The sequence below is a fragment of the Oncorhynchus tshawytscha genome, linkage group LG17 (genome assembly GCF_018296145.1).
Source record: "Oncorhynchus tshawytscha isolate Ot180627B linkage group LG17, Otsh_v2.0, whole genome shotgun sequence".
Lineage (NCBI taxonomy): Eukaryota > Metazoa > Chordata > Actinopteri > Salmoniformes > Salmonidae > Oncorhynchus > Oncorhynchus tshawytscha.
The window spans coordinates 5,890,771-5,907,121 of NC_056445.1; the positions used below are offsets into that span (position 1 = coordinate 5,890,771).

General features: G+C 39.3%; 1 long non-coding RNA gene across 4 annotated transcripts in view; it reads right to left on the reverse strand.

Moving 5' to 3' along the window:
* Positions 1 to 16,351, reverse strand: part of LOC112216755 — a 52,223-nt gene that overhangs the window by 27,224 nt on the left and 8,648 nt on the right. The gene's annotated exons all lie outside the window — the stretch shown is intronic.

Below are 16,351 nucleotides of genomic sequence, written 5' to 3' on the forward strand. Positions count from 1 at the left end.
AGTTGGCACCTGTCCCAAAAAACCCTCCGCCACTGCTGCACCGCCCTCCTACTCTCCTTTCACAGGAAGGAGAGAGGGAGAGAGAGAGAGTGGGAGAGCTAGAGAGAGAAAGTTAGAAAGGACGAAAGAAAGAGGAATTGGGAGAGAAAGGGAGAGGGGGAAATAAATGGTAAGGGGGATGAAAAAGTCTAGGAGTATGTGTGTGTTTTTTTCTTAGTGAGAAACAAAATAGGCAGAAAAAAGCTAAAAGCGACGTAACAAGACACTAAACGAGCTAATGCCACCACAGATGCACAGCGGTCGCCAAAAACACAGCCATCGTCATCTTCAGCGTGAAGAAGCACATCCTGATCTTCCAAAGAGGGACGACATGGCGAACAGGCAATGCAACACACCGTGGAGTATGTTAAAAGCAGTAGCTACCAAAAAATAAAAAATTATCCAAGCGCATTGCACAATAACTCAAAATAATATACAAAAGTATGGAATCTGCTGCAAGAAAAAAAGTCCACAAACGTTTTCAAAAGGGCAACCAAACCTAAAGTCAAACGGCGGAGGCCCAAAAGCTACTTGTTGCAGGGTATTTAGTAGCTGGACTTGCTTGCAGAGCTGAGAGTTAGAGGCAGAGCTGAGAGATAGAGGCAGAGGGTTAAACTCCCCAGAGTAGTAAAAGCCCTCCTCCTCCTGGCACAGTCGCTCTGAAGGGGAGGATCTAGCTTTAGAAATAGCAGCAGACGCTTTTCCCTTTTTTCATATCGCTAGTCTCCCTCTTGCATGTGGCCGGGACTGGGAGAGTGAGGCGAATGAAGAGAGAGAGAGAGAGGAGAGAGGGGGGAATAAAGAGCTGTGAGTGGAGGAGATGGAGCTCAGCTGATGATGAAATAGGGACGCATCGAAGTAAGTGAGGAAGACGCATTTTTATCACAGGTTCGACACAACGTGTTTGTGTGAGAGCAAGAGAGACGATCAATAGGGTGGAAGAATGGCAAACTACTCCCATATCACACACACACACACAGTTGCCAATCATCATTCCAGGGCCCTACACACATCTAGTGCATGATTAAAACAAACTTCATACTAAATCTGTTCCACAACCATGCAGCTACAGCTCTGACAAAAGGCACATTTTGGAACCTTTTCAGAGATGGACGAATCCATTCTTATAAAAACGGAGGGTAGGTTTGAGGCACATCACAATGAAACATTTTTTTTATTAACACCTTTACAGACAACTTAGAGTGTGACTGCAGCAGCGTCGACTCCCTATCCACCCCACCTCGGGAACTTTTTTAAATTTAAAATGCGCTCGGCCCCTGCAAGTATTTTGACAAGGAGTCGAAACCCAGATAAGCCTCTGGGGTGAGACTGCTTCACCGAGGCTGCAGGCCGGAGAAGCAGTAAAGCATTGGCTGTGATTTTATACACACACACACAACGTACTCACGCACACACACACAAAGCTTAGTGCACCGTGAGATCCTCCTCACATTCACAGTGACGATGCAGATGGCTGCACTAGTACATACGATCTACAGGGAGGGTAAGAGGGGGACGGACGGGTGTCTTCGATTTAGGGGTGCATGATAAAAATGGACTCTCTTGACGATCACATCCTATACACACTTGCGCATACCCACACATCTTATCTCACTGAACCATAAGTATCTATCATACAAACCATGTCTTAATCCCTCTGTAACGAGATAGGCCACATATTTGTGTGCGGCAACAAGGACTATCATTCATGTAACAGATCATCTAAATATGAAACATTATTGCCAGTTTCCCCAAACCCTACTAGGACACACACTACTACACTTTCTCTGGACTGGCTGCTTGCAGCCACAGCAAGGGTCTTTGGAAGTTTGTGACAGATAGGCTATTTTATAACAACTTCCTGTCTCTTTAGGCTATCGTCCCCCTCCCGTTCCCTAAAAACCAAGAGCTCCCAGAAGCTCTCCCTTCTCCCTGAAGTAGCAGGAGCACAAATGAGAGAGAAAAAAGTGGAGCGCTAAGCAATTACATTTTTCTCCTTTTTGGTACATTTGCTACTTGAGATTAAGAAGGACTGCATGCATTAAAATGAAGGTTAGGGATCTATTTTTTCCTGATTTTTCTCCTTGTGTATATATATATTTTAAAATGGTGATTAAAAAAGAAGATGGAGCTAACATGGCTGCTTTGGCTCTATCCCAGTGTGTGTGTGTGTGTGTGTGTGTGTGTGTGTGTGTGTGTGTGTGTGTGTGTGTGTGTGTGTGTGTGTGTGTGTGTGTGTGTGTGTGTGTGTGTGTGTGTGTGTGTGTGTGTGTGTGTGTGCGCGCCTGCCATGGAGGTGGGACGGAGACAGAACACACTCCAGCCCGGCACTAAAATCTGGGCTACCCTCAGCATTAACTCTGCCCATTCTGCAATGACCCAGTATATAATAAAATATAAATATTGCCATATTCAGAAACGCGTGTAATCCAGTTTACATGGGAGTTGTCGAGAAACATTAAAGATGGAGTCGGTACAGTTGAATATGCTAAATTAAACTATATTTCTCCCATGTTTTCTTATGAAAAAAGCTGATGGGGCATCTACAGTACAAACATGAGGTTAAACCTACTACGTCACATCTCGCCACCTCTTTAGCCAATCGCTACTCCTCAAGACTAAAAACCGCATTGCACAAAGTACATAGATCAAATACTAAGATAAGCAAAAGTATACTCTTTTCACTTATTCGTTTTGTCCCATTCTGACCTATCGGGCCCATTTCACTACTCTAGTCTGAAGAGAGACTGTTGTAAAATTGTTGTTTACAATTTTACATGTAGCAAGAATTCAAAAAACTTGGCAGGGCTGTTGTGGAGAGTTCATTCGAGGATACAGTTCTGGTTTTGGGTAGGCTGCCAAGACCTGACACTGTGAGCCTCTCTAAGGCCTCACCCCTCTCAGAGAGCTCTGAGTTGCCTGCGTAAGTCTGCCATTGATCAAACTCCAATACTAACAATCTCTTTATGACACCTTCTTTAGGAGTCGTACAACCGTCAGCTGTAGCGCGGAACTTTATTGACACACTTCATCTAGCTGTAGATTTCTAAATCAATGCTGTGTCGTGTGTTTCATCATGCACATACTCTCAAAGCAATTTAGTAAAACAATGAATATGTGTTGTCTTTAAACAGTGCATGTTTTTTTTTGTTCAATTGTGACCAGACATGTAACTCCATCAGAATTCAGCATTCTGATGGACTCTTCCAGGTCATCGGATGAGCTTGACTATTTGAACAAAGCATGCCAAAATAAGTTCCTAATCACGTAAGGCTACATTATCCTTTCCCACACAACTAAATATCAATATTGCTGCCCGACTATCCGGAGAGGGTAACTTGGCAACTCGTAAAGGGTAAAATATTTAATCACAACAACAACAAAAAAATGGCTGCTTCTTCAATCATCACCTCAATCACCACAGACACTCATAAAGAGAACAAAACAAAAATGATTCACAGCATAATGATAACTTCATGTAAACGGAGCTTTAAAGCTTGAATGACATCAAAGTACTAAAATCCTTTTTTTTTTAGCTGTAGTGTTGGTTAAACAATTAACCTGTAGTGTTGGTTGACAATTAGCCTGTAGTGTTGGTTAAACAATTAACCTGTAGTGTTGGTTGACAATTAGCCTGTAGTGTTGGTTAAACAATTAACCTGTAGTGTTGGTTGACAATTAGCCTGTAGTGTTGGTTAAACAATTAACCTGTAGTGTTGGTTGACAATTAGCCTGTAGTGTTGGTTAAACAATTCAATAAATACACCGAAGCAGAGTACTTACAAACAGTTGGAGAATGGGAGAGTTATGCTGCAGGGTACAGTATGTACGCTACCCAATACCTGTAATAATAACCGTGTAAATAAATAGTACACTGCTTTGTGTCACATATAATATATATCACATTCATTTGTAGGGTAAAGAAGAACACATACCCTTTATTGTATACTTGTCCATGACAAATGTCATGTGTTCATCTCATTGACACCGCACGCCGAAGAAGACGGAGGCTGAATCTCCAACCCAATCTCCAAATAAAACGCCAACCTGTGGCATAACTGCAGTAACAGGAATCACACCATGGCTTGACGTTTTAATTACGTCATTTGGTGCCGTGTCTTGACTGTCATTTAAACTCCGAAAAAAGTGAAACTAAAACATACGTTTAGGCATTCATTCCAAATGGTTATGGATAAGATTAAGCTTAAGTTTAGGCATTCATTCCAAATGGTTATGGATAAGATTTAGCTTAAGTCTAGGCATTCATTCCAAATGGTTATGGATAAGATTAAGCTTAAGTTTAGGCATTCATTCCAAATGGTTATGGTTAAGATTAAGCTTAAGTTTAGGCATTCATTCCAAATGGTTATGGATAAGATTAAGCTTAAGTTTAGGCATTCATTCCAAATGGTTATGGATAAGATTAAGCTTAAGTTTAGGCATTCATTCCAAATGGTTATGGTTAAGATTAAGCTTAAGTTTAGGCATTCATTCCAAATGGTTATGGATAAGATTAAGCTTAAGTTTAGGCATTCATTCCAAATGGTTATGGATAAGATTAAGCTTAAGTTTAGGCATTCATTCCAAATGGTTATGGTTAAGATTAAGCTTAAGTTTAGGCATTCCCCATCCATAATAGGCACTCACGTTGCACCTGGCGAATAGCTTCCAGAATTCGCCGGGTCCAAACGTAATCAGGTACCTGCAGAATCGGCATCTCCTGGCATATTCCATAAGAGAATGGGCTGTGACTCGCATATATGCAGTGCAATTAATGAATAAAGAAATGATTGAAGAGTATTTAAGAGTATTTATTGGAGTGCTGTCCCTTTCTATTTACGTCATACAATGTAGAGAGACTTTCTCTCTGCTACCCAGACAGAAGTACTGACCAGACAGAAGTACTGACCAGACAGAAGTACTGACCAGACAGAAGTACTGACAAGACAGAAGTACTGCCCGCCAACCACCACCTCTACTTGGTGGTCTATGGTGGGGCCCCTCAAGCCCACGTGTCCATACAACTTCTCGATTACACCCCTGACCCCTGGGGTCACCCTCTGTTGCTACGGGAACAAAGGGCGAGACCCCTGAGGTCAAAAGTGTTAAGTCGGGAGCCGGCCAGGCCCCATTGACAAGGTAGCATGGTGTTGGCTCAGAGAAGGTAAAGATCACTAACACAGGGGACTAATAGGGATTAAGGGGCCGTAAGGGGCCCATCTCCTCAGGGATGTCACTCAAGGGACTAGTAACATCAGTCTCTGTTAACCTCCCTGACCTCCGGCAGCCATTTAGGGGCGACAGGTCACTTACAAGAGGCTAGAGCGGGGCTTTGCCGGTGTGACTGCTGATCCTATATGGCTGACATTTTCAACTGTTTCTGTATAGCACTTTGTGACATCGGCTGATGTAAAAAGGGCTTTATAGACACATTTGATTGATTGAACTGTTTGCAAATTCAAGATTTGTAAAACATGAATTTAAGAACTGTATTGTTTTGTGTATTGACATGTTTCCCTAATCAATTGAATTGTATTTCTATAGAAAACCTCTGAAGTTCAAAAACAGATTGACAGTTTAAATTATTAGATGCCAAAATGTTATACCTCAGAGAACAGAAAGCCATCAGAGAATACAGCCTCGATATTGGCAGGTATACAACCAATTAAATGGTATTCTTATTGAAAATGTTATGTTATAAAGTAAATGCATTATATGAAACAGAATTAAAAACCAAAATGTTATGATTATGAAGTGTTCAGGCATCGATATAAACAGTCTTGTTATCAACAGGTAGAACACAGAACTGAAAAATCAAAATGGAGGACAGAGACAACATGGATACTAGTGAAGTAGCAATACAGATTGCTGATTCACCTAAACAAATTCAGATAAGAGATCTAAAGAAGTATATCCTGATATCTTTTTTTATAAATATACCAAAGACATGGTATCGAAGTTAAATATTTTCTGAACATCAGTTTTCTACAGTTTCCTCATGTTTGAATAGGGTTAAGGTTAACTCTGTCCATTCCAATTGAAAAGGCAAATGGTTCTAACTAAGATATTAATAATTATATTATTTGCAATCAATGTAAAATATTTGTCTGGGGATAAATGCAAATATTTTACATCAATATATGAAAGAAAATAATCTACAATATGACAATTTTAACATATATATATATTTGTTGCCTTTCGTATTGCTTTTTCAAGTGGCTAAGGATGAATGAAGACATGTATTGCTTTAAAGGTCAAATTATTAATTGTATTATGTCTCAAGAGTGATAAGAGGGAAGGCTTGAAAGAATTTTCACTTCTAATGTTGGTTAATCATCAAACACGAATAATGAATTAACATAAGAGTATTTCACGGATAAACATATTGTATAACTCATTCAGAATGGACAGGTAAGTGGGCACCTATGGATTTAGAGAGGTAACTTAGAGAGAAAAATATGATTAAATATAGCCTAAGAGGAGATGCTGTTCTCCAGAAATACATTACCAAATTAAATAACATTATTTGTTCAAGTTATTAGAAAATAAAAATAAAGAAATACGATATTATATGAATCATATTTATATTTATATTCATTTGCCAAAGGCTTTTAGCAATAATGAATTTGTGTACTTAAAAATATCCAAAATGCTGTAGTATTTACTCAAATTTTGGTTGATACAACCTAAGATGTTTTGGTTTAATTTAGATAGAAAAATCTAAGATGAGAAAAATATGCATGAAATGTGAATGGTAAAATATTTTCCTTAACACATTCTGTAATGTCAAGTGAAATTGATCTGATGTCTACCCTTGTTATACCAGGAGTGAAGTGCTAACTTTTAATTAACTACTGTAGTTTTTCCTAAGTGGGAAAACAAAGTCTTACATTTGTTGGTTTCAGAAAAAAAAAACATCTAAGTCTGATCGTGATATTAGAAAGATACAAATATGTTTGAGGCAAATATAACTATATTACCTTAAATGGCTTATTTTCAACACTATAGCTTACGTAAACTACCATTTAGGAACAAAAATGTAAACCATATTATACATCTTTATTATTTTAACGTATTTAATTATGCAAGGATAGACATGTATTTTATAACATAAAAGGTATATACAAGCATGTGATATACACACTGGATATAAAGAAGTTGTAAGTAGGTAAATGGGTTTAATAAAATGTATAATTCATAATAAGTGTTAGCACTATTTAGAGTGAAGAAGAATAAACAACATAAATAAATAAAGTATTTTTTTACAAAATTAACTAAAATGAAAAATGATTTAGTGTCTTACATAGATGCTAGAGATATTCATTATATTCTTTTCAATTATTTGGTTTCTAAATCTTCTAAACTGTTGTTTTATTTTTTTATGTCACTTTCAAAAACTTTTGCTCTTCTTGTTTTACTGAACATTACTATAGTAAATTGAAAATCTGTGAACACTGACCAAGAGTTTTGGTGGTGCCGGAATACCATATATTCTCTAATAATTTGTACTATTTTATCACTTTTAAGCAACACAATTCTTATATCAAATAGTTGCATTATGTTTTGTTCACTACAAGTTAAAATAAATAATGTTGTGTCTGTTGTTTTATTTTTTTTGTACTTTGAAGATCAAACAATGGACGATGGTGAAAAAAAATCTATGGTGAATGCCGTAAAAGGGGATTTTAGCAATAAGAAATACATTATCTTGAAAGAAAACAATAGCTTGAGACTAAAACCTCATACTGAAAAAGGTAAGTACAAAAAGTGAAAGGTATAACTTATTTGTGATTCAGTCCTCTCTCTTTGATAATCATTAAACAACTCACCTTTAAAAGCTCCCTCAGCTGCTAAGGTGGAGGCTGGGACAGAACTGAACTGCTCTGAGCTGGAAATACAGTAAGTGTCCAAGGACAGGACTGCCACACTTTAACCAGACAGACTGATCCAAACAACATTATTATTGGCCTCCTCGCAGATCGTCTCTTAGATCTCGGCCCTATACTTTCAATTTAACCATGTGACTACCATTTTACATGATTTTCCAGTTAGTGTTTAATCAGCACAAAACACTTACACTTGTATTAGTTTTTAACTTGGGAAAGCAAATTGTCTATCTCACGGACATAAACAAAAGAAAAACCTTACCCATCACATCGAAGATGTGCAGCTCTGATTTTTAGTAATGCTTCATGGAGGACCTAAGATGAAATTGCTCATTATAATGAGTCCATATTTAATGTTGACACAAGCATAATATTGTAAGATAGCAAAAATGACAAAAAATATAGATTTGAATAGAAATATATATATTTATTTCATCTGAACTACCTCTGAATTACTTGCGTCAAGGTAAAACACTTGAGAGATTCATGATTTGTAATATATTGTTACTCATAGTATTTGGAACCTGTGATTAACCGAAAGTGATAGCTAATACATTGTCAATTATAGCAGAAACAGTAACGAACTCCACTCGAGGGAATTCTTTTAACCCACTTCCAACAAATGTAACTAATTTGAACTAATCAGTCTTGTACAATCAGAAAACATACCCCCACAACCCCATATCTTTGTTACCTGCAATTCTTACTAGGCTTATATCTTCTCTCGGTCAACCTCGAAAAAAGCACCAGAAAAACAGCAATGATTTCTTCCTCTTGTAGTACATTGTGTGCAAGCCAGACTGGCGGGTCTAGGGGAGAAGTTCTCTTGGTTGTCCCTCTTAAAGACTCATGCCGGCCGTTGGTTCTGGCAGGTGCCACGTCATGGCTCTTCCGGCGAGGACAGGCCTGTGAGGAGAGGAATCGACCCAATCGAGCCCTCCACACCTTACGCCCCCAACAGTACTACACACCAGAACTACCCAGGGGAGCTCAGAGAAAGAGACATGGGCCCTTATTGACTCGTTTAAAAAATGCATCTTTCTTTCTTTCCCTCCCTCCGTCCCTTCCTTCCTTCCTTCCTTCTTTCCTTCCTTCCTTCATCTTTTCCTTGAAGTAATAACTGATCTAACATCATGACTAAGGCAATGACTGGATTGGTGAAAGCTAGTAACTGTATCCTAACTTGAATTTATCCCACTTAATCCAACTTGTGTTAGGTCATTGATTACCTCAAAGAAGGAAGGAAGCATTTTTCAAATAGGCCAATAGATATAAACTCGACCCACACCCACGTTCTGGGGTAGCCAAATCCGAAGCGCAGGGCTCTAATTCATATTCATCTTCATATTTCAATGGAAACTTTTCTCTCCTTTGACTATATCATATAATATACAAGTATGTACACAATCTATGTATATGTGGTTGCTAAAGTGGGGTTGAAGTAAGTATTCTTCAAGGGTATAGATTATAAATAAATGGGATTGTGGTAAACCATATTTAAACCATATTTGAGAGAGTAATATGTGGTAACAAAATTATATAGATTTGATGTACTCAAAGCGTACATTCAATGTCACTTTCTATATAATGGGTTGATGATATTTGTTTATCAAGACAAAGACAACTAAGCACAATGAATGTGTTGCTCATAATAGCTTCACCATTTCTTTCAAAGTGTGTAATGTTATCATGACTTACCTAGCTGGTCAAGGGCATATCCTAAAATTGAAAAATGAAAGAGTGCTAATAGGTCAACGAGTCTGTAGACACCATCTAGTCTTTCTGTAGTATATTAGTTATTTGTCTATAATTGTATTTTAGTGAGGGATCACCCTATGGGAATCAAGCATCTAATTTCTGCCAATAAGAAATTCGAATAGTTATACTTTTAGCTTGAAGCAAATTAACAGTGTAATTAGAATGACTAAAACATTCAACCATAGGATTAATGTATGTTATTTTCTGCAGTATCTCACTTATTCCACCTGGTCCTCTCTATCTATTGTCAGTATATGTGTAATGTATACATACAATACACATGGATAGACGTACATATGCATTTAAAATATATAACAAATATTGAAATGTTTTTGTTTAATTTCTTCTGATTAAATGTAATTAATACTGATCCAATTTAACCCCAAATTAAACAGTCAATAGCCTACAATTAATAGTTTTTGGTTTTGTTGTTTACTTGCTAATATGTTTAAATGTAAATGTTTCTTATTGAAGTGGTGCATAATGATATAGCATTATTTGATTTTTTTGAGAACGCTATACTGTTGGAGTCATGATTCTGATTGTAGCTCAGAACGTTTTTACAAACATCGTCTTAAAAATATATAAAAGGTCTTGGTTTTTGCTTTAAATTGGTATCCTAATGAACATAAATGATTTGTTTTGATGATGTAACTGTAGTCTATACCCACTAGCGGTGCGTTGGTAAAATCCAGGGGGAAAAAGACATATTACAACCTATGGGTTGTGATAATTGCACTGTTTGCTCTATAGCTCTATAACCTGTTAATGGCTTGACACTGTGATAGATAGACCTGTGGCTGAGACAATAAGAAGACAGACACAGTGGCAGAATAAATTCAACAACACATTTGTTTCATTACAAAACCGGAGAGCAACAACCTTCCTGTGAAGTTCACGAAACATATTGCATGCAGCAAACTATTAAACAACTATTTATTTAGAACCACAGAGTGTTACCGCAAGTCACAAAGAAAGCATGAGCTCGATCCACTATTCCAGCACCATTTCAACTTCAACATCATCAAATCACCTCTGCTTAGTCTAATACAGTGACAACTAAAAGATACCAAAAACTATTTAGTCCAAACAAAGTAAGCTATATATGATGTAGCTGTCAATGGTACTGATTTGTGTGTGTGTGTGTGTGTGTGTGTGTGTGTGTGTGTGTGTGTGTGTGTGTGTGTGTGTGTGTGTGTGTGTGTGTGTGTGTGTGTGTGTGTGTGTGTGTGTGTGTGTGTGTGTGTGCATGTGTGACTCACCCTACTTGCAGAGAAACACCAACGTCAACCTACTCTTTCATGCCTATGTTCTATAATTATGTCATACAGTACACGCATTTAGTTTTTGTTGTCCTGTACTACCTGGCTAAAATACTTGCTCGCTAGCCTAACTTCCTTTCATGGGCAACGATACGCCAGGCCAGCTAGTTAACCTTAGCATAACATTAGTTAACATTAGTATACTATTTCCATACTATTTCCTCAGGCCAGGGGCACAATGTATGAATTTATGGTTAGATTAGAACATACATAAAAATTATTGGCCAGTATGGAGAATTAGGTAAAACCACAAGTCCAAATCCCTATCTCCATTGATGGCTTTATTTAGGAAAGGGATGATTTTAGCTAGTAGCTAGCCACCGGAAGACAACAACACCATGAGATGCAACAATTCAAGTTTGGCTTGTGATGTGATTGGTCTGAAGCCAAATCCAAACTGTCTTCCCTTGACACTTTTTTTTGTGCACCAGAACCATTCACAGCTGAGCTCACTCAGTTTAGCTGATTGGCTAATATTGCATACTATTTTTTAATCAAGGGAGGCCAAATGCTTGCTGGCTTCCCTTGCATTCAATGCTATGGGCGGCAACAATGTCATACTTTTTCTGACCAGACAGCATCAGAGAGATCCGCTACACATACTGAGACAGAGGGGCGCTGTTTCGATCGCTCCGATGCTTTCTCCGGTGTGACATGCAGCCTCTTGCAAATTGAAGAAAATGTATGAAACAGAGAGACGAAAGATGAATTATTTAGTATGCTGTTTTCTCTTTCCTTCCCTTGTCATCCATGAATACACACCGGTCTACACCGTCTTTTCAATGAGGTGGGGCGGCTCAAAGGAGTTAAGACGCTAACAGTCATGTGCGCGCCACCAGCAACAAAAGGTCCCCTATGTTGGTTGCATACAGATAAAGGAGCCTCCTTTGTGTGCTGTGTTTCACATAACGCAGGTCGGCCATGGGATGCATGCCAGGTCTGCGTCTGTCTGTCTGCCCCTCTGACTGGAGAAACAGAGACACACACACACACACACACATACACACACAGACAGACACACACACACACACAGACACACACAGACACACACACACACACAGACACACACACACTGCCTTCCTGTGGCCACACATAAAACACATAGGGAACAATTTACGGATGTGGATTAAGCTTTGTATTCCTGGTTTAAAATATAATAACTCTAACCCTAATTCATACTAGTAAAATATCCTCAAAAGGGTTGTTTATTCAAAAATATGTCTATTTCACAGATAGTGCTTCCAAAATCAACAGGAGGCTAGGTATTAACAAGAAAAGAAAATGTTCTCACTACATAATTTGCTGGGATATTGCTATAAAATACTAAGTCTAAATGCCAGTGGTGATATTTGAGCTACTTGTTTTGCAATAAGTTCCTCCTAGTCTTTAATAAGCATAATAACATTCATCATGTTGTGGCAAATCCATTTTGGAGAAATTAGTTACCTCAAATTGCCCACCATTGTTTGCTGTTATTCTATAAATTGTAATAAAACAATAATCGCAGGATCAGGAAATGAGGTTTACAGCATCAATAGTTCCGCATATACCACAGAGGGTGTGGTGGTGGTAGATAAACGTATTAAGATGCTTATCTACACAACACATACATGTCCATACACAGAGCCCCTCCCTCTGCTCATATGTCTCTTATACAATCAGAACACTGTAAAATGTATGTTCATTTAACTTTTGTAAATACTGCTTCAGTATTACCATGGGGCCCCCTTCCCATTCCCGTATTGCAAATGTCACTAAATATGTCCATTTTCTCTCACACACACAAAATAAGGGCACAAGAGCCTTGCCTGAACACACCACAGAGGGTAAAAAAAGAAAGAATATAAAGAGTCCCAACGAGTTCCTTGGCATGTTAGTTTTCTTCCAGGCAGTCCCTATTGACCTGTAAACCTTTGTGACTGGAACAAATGCAAATGGCGCTGACTTGCTCACACAGAAACACTAAAGGCCTATTCAAACGAGGGCCTGCCAACAATGCAGCAGCGCTGGTGCCCGGCCCGCAGTGCAGCTCCAGAATGGGGACTCAAAGGCCCAGGGTGTGTCCCAAGTAGCACCCTATTCCCTATAGTGCACTACTTTTGTCCAGGGCCCATAGTGCTCTGGTCAAAAGTAGTGCACTAAATAGGGAATATAGTGCTATTTGGGACGCAAACCTAGCCTCCCAGGAGCTGGTTCACAGTCACATGGTTCACTCCTCCAGCTCAAGCTCCAGCCGTCTGGCACAGAGCAGAGGGGCCATCCACTTTCATTAATTCTCCTCCATGACTTCATATATACACACGCCCATCTGACCAGCTAACTCTGTCTAAGGAACTCTCTCTTAGTTAGCAAACAGAGTTTACATTTGATATAATTCTTCTAAATGTAATTGATTTACTTCCACTGTTTTCAACTTCAAATAAATGTTCAACATAATTGTAAAAAACTTGCAAACTGCAAGTTGCAAAAAACTAGCAATAAACTGAAAACTGAAAATGTATTTACTACAAAAACTTGATGAAAATGTATATAAATTACAATACAACGTTAATACAATGATGTTCATTTCCAACACATTTGTGATGATGTGTACATTTCCAGCAGTAGGGATTTAATGATGGACAGGGATCTGTAGTGCTGAGTCAGCCACATCTGTAGAACACCTGCAACAAACAGCCACATGACCCTGAAAGAACCGTCCAGGGGGGAGAGAGGAAGGAGGAGAGTAAGAAAAGGAGGGGGGCAAGAGAGGGGAGAAAGGAGAAAAAGGATGATGAGGCGATAAGGACTGAGTCTCAGACAGAAAGAAGAGAGGGACAAGAAATAGGGGAGAGAGTGATACAGAGCAAGAGAGCGAGATGTAGAGACTCAGTGAGCATAGCCTTGTTACTGAGAGAGGCCGCCATAGGCAGACCTGGCTCTCGAGAGAAGAAAGGCTATGCGCCCATTGCCCACAAAAAGAGGTGGAAACTGAGCTGCACTTCCTTACCTCCTGCCAAAGGTATGACCATATTAGAGAGACATAAAGTGCATTCGGAAAGTATTCAGACCGCTTGACTTTTTCCACATATTGTTACTTTACAGCCTTATTCTAAAATGTATTAAATTGTCCCCCCCGTCAATACCCTACAATGGTCTCCCGAGTGGTGCAGCGGTCTAAGGCACTGCATCTCAGTGATAGAGGTGTCACTACAGACCCTGGTTCTATTCCAGGCTGTATCACAACCGGCCTTGATTGGGAGTCCCGTAGGGCGGCGCACAATTGGCCCAGCGTCGTCCAGGTTAGGCCGGGGTAGGCCGTCATTTTAAATAAGAATTTGTTCTTAACTGACTTACCTAGTTACAAAAAGATGAAATTAAAATAAAATAATTACAAAGCAAAAACAGGTTTGTATAATGTTTTGCAAATTAAGAAAAAAGAAACTGAAACATCACATTTATATTAAGTAATCAGACCCTTTATTCAGTACTTTGTTGAAGCACCTTTGGCAGCGATTACAGCTTTGAGTTTTCTTGGGTATGACGCTACACGCTTGGGTTTCTCCCATTCCTCTCTGCAGATCCTCTCAAGCTCTGTCAGGTTGGATGGGGAGTATTGCTGCACAGCTATTTTCAGGTCTCTCCAGAGATGTTCAGGTTGAAATCCGGGCTCTGGCTGGTCCACTCAAGGACATTCAGAGACTTGTCCCGAAGACGCTCCTGCGTTGTCTTGGTTGTGCTTAGGGTCATTGTCCTGTTGGGAGGTGAACCTTCGCCTCAGTCTGAGGTCCTGAGCACTCTGGAGCAGGTTTTCATCAAGGATCTCTCTGTACTTTGCTCCATTCATAGTAGTCTCCCAGTCCCTGCTGCTGAAAAACATCTCCACAGCATGATGCTGCCACCACCATGCTTCACCGTAGGGATTGTGCCAGGTTTCCTCCAGACGTGACGCTTGGCATTCAGGCCAAAGAGTTTAATCTTGGTTTCATCAGACCAGATAATCTTGTTTCTCATAATCTGAGAGTCTTTAGGTGCCTTTTGGCAAACTCCAAGCAGGCTGTAATGTGCCTTTTACTGAGGAGTGGCTTCCGTCTGGCCACTCAACCATAAAGGCCTGATTGGTAGAGTGCTGCAGAGATGATTGTCCTTCTGGAAGGTTCTCCCATCTCCACAGAGGAACTCTAGAGGTCTGTCAGAATGACCATCGGGTTCTTGGTCAATGCCCTTCTCCCCCCTATTGCTCAGTTTGGCTGGGCGGCCAGCTCTAGGAAGTCTTGGCGGTTTCAAACTTCTTCCATTTAAGAATGATGGAGACCACTGTGTTCTTGGGGATCTTCAATGCTGCAGAAATGATTTGGTACCCTACCCCAGAATTGTACCTCGACACAATCCTGTCTCGGAGCTCTACGGACAATTCCTTCGACCTCGTGGCTTGATTTTGACATGCACTGTCAACTGTGGGACCTTATATAGACAGGTGTGTGCCTTTCCAAATCATGTCCAATCAATAGAATTGACCACAGATGGACTCCAATCTAGTTGTTGAAACATCTCAGGGATGATCAATGGAAACAGGATACACCTGAGCTCAATTTTGAATCTGTGCAAAGGATGCAAACGGTCTGAATACTTATTCTGTAAATAAGGTATTTATGTATTTTATTTTATTTTTCTAAAAACCTGTTTTCGCTATGTCCTTATGGGGTAATGTGTGTAGATTGCTGAGGGGGGAAAGTATTTCATCCATTTTAGAATAAGGCTGTCACTGTATTTCTCACAGATCACACAGACCCCAAACAACATTGTAAATACATCCCATATTGATCTGTTTACTTATCTTCCCCTCCTTTTCATGCCACAACTATTAACACATTGTTAAAAACACTGTACAAAGCTGATAACATAACATTTGAAACTTCTTTATCCCTTTGAAACCTTAAACGAGTGCAAATTTTACTTTACATTTTTTTAGTTAATGTTGTTTTTTTGTTTCTTCTCACTTTTGTTTATTGTTTATTCTACTTGCTTTGGCAATGTAAACATATGTTTCCCATGCCAATAAAGCCCCTTTGAATTGAATTGAGAGAGAGCGAAGGGGAGGAGCATGATAAGGACTGATTCTCAGACAGAAAGAAGAGGGAGAACAGAGGGGAGAAAGAGAGAGAGAGAGAGAGAGAGATGGAGATAAATGATGGGGACTCAAGGGGACTCAAAAGCCTCAAAAATGGTTATATTAATCCGTCTTATTCCCTCAGTATACCTGGCCACCTTTGCCTGAAAAATGTCCTTCTCCTAAAATATGCCATAACTGACTTCCATCTGTCCTTCAAGAGGAGCATGCACACCTTCACTTATAAAGGTTATAAT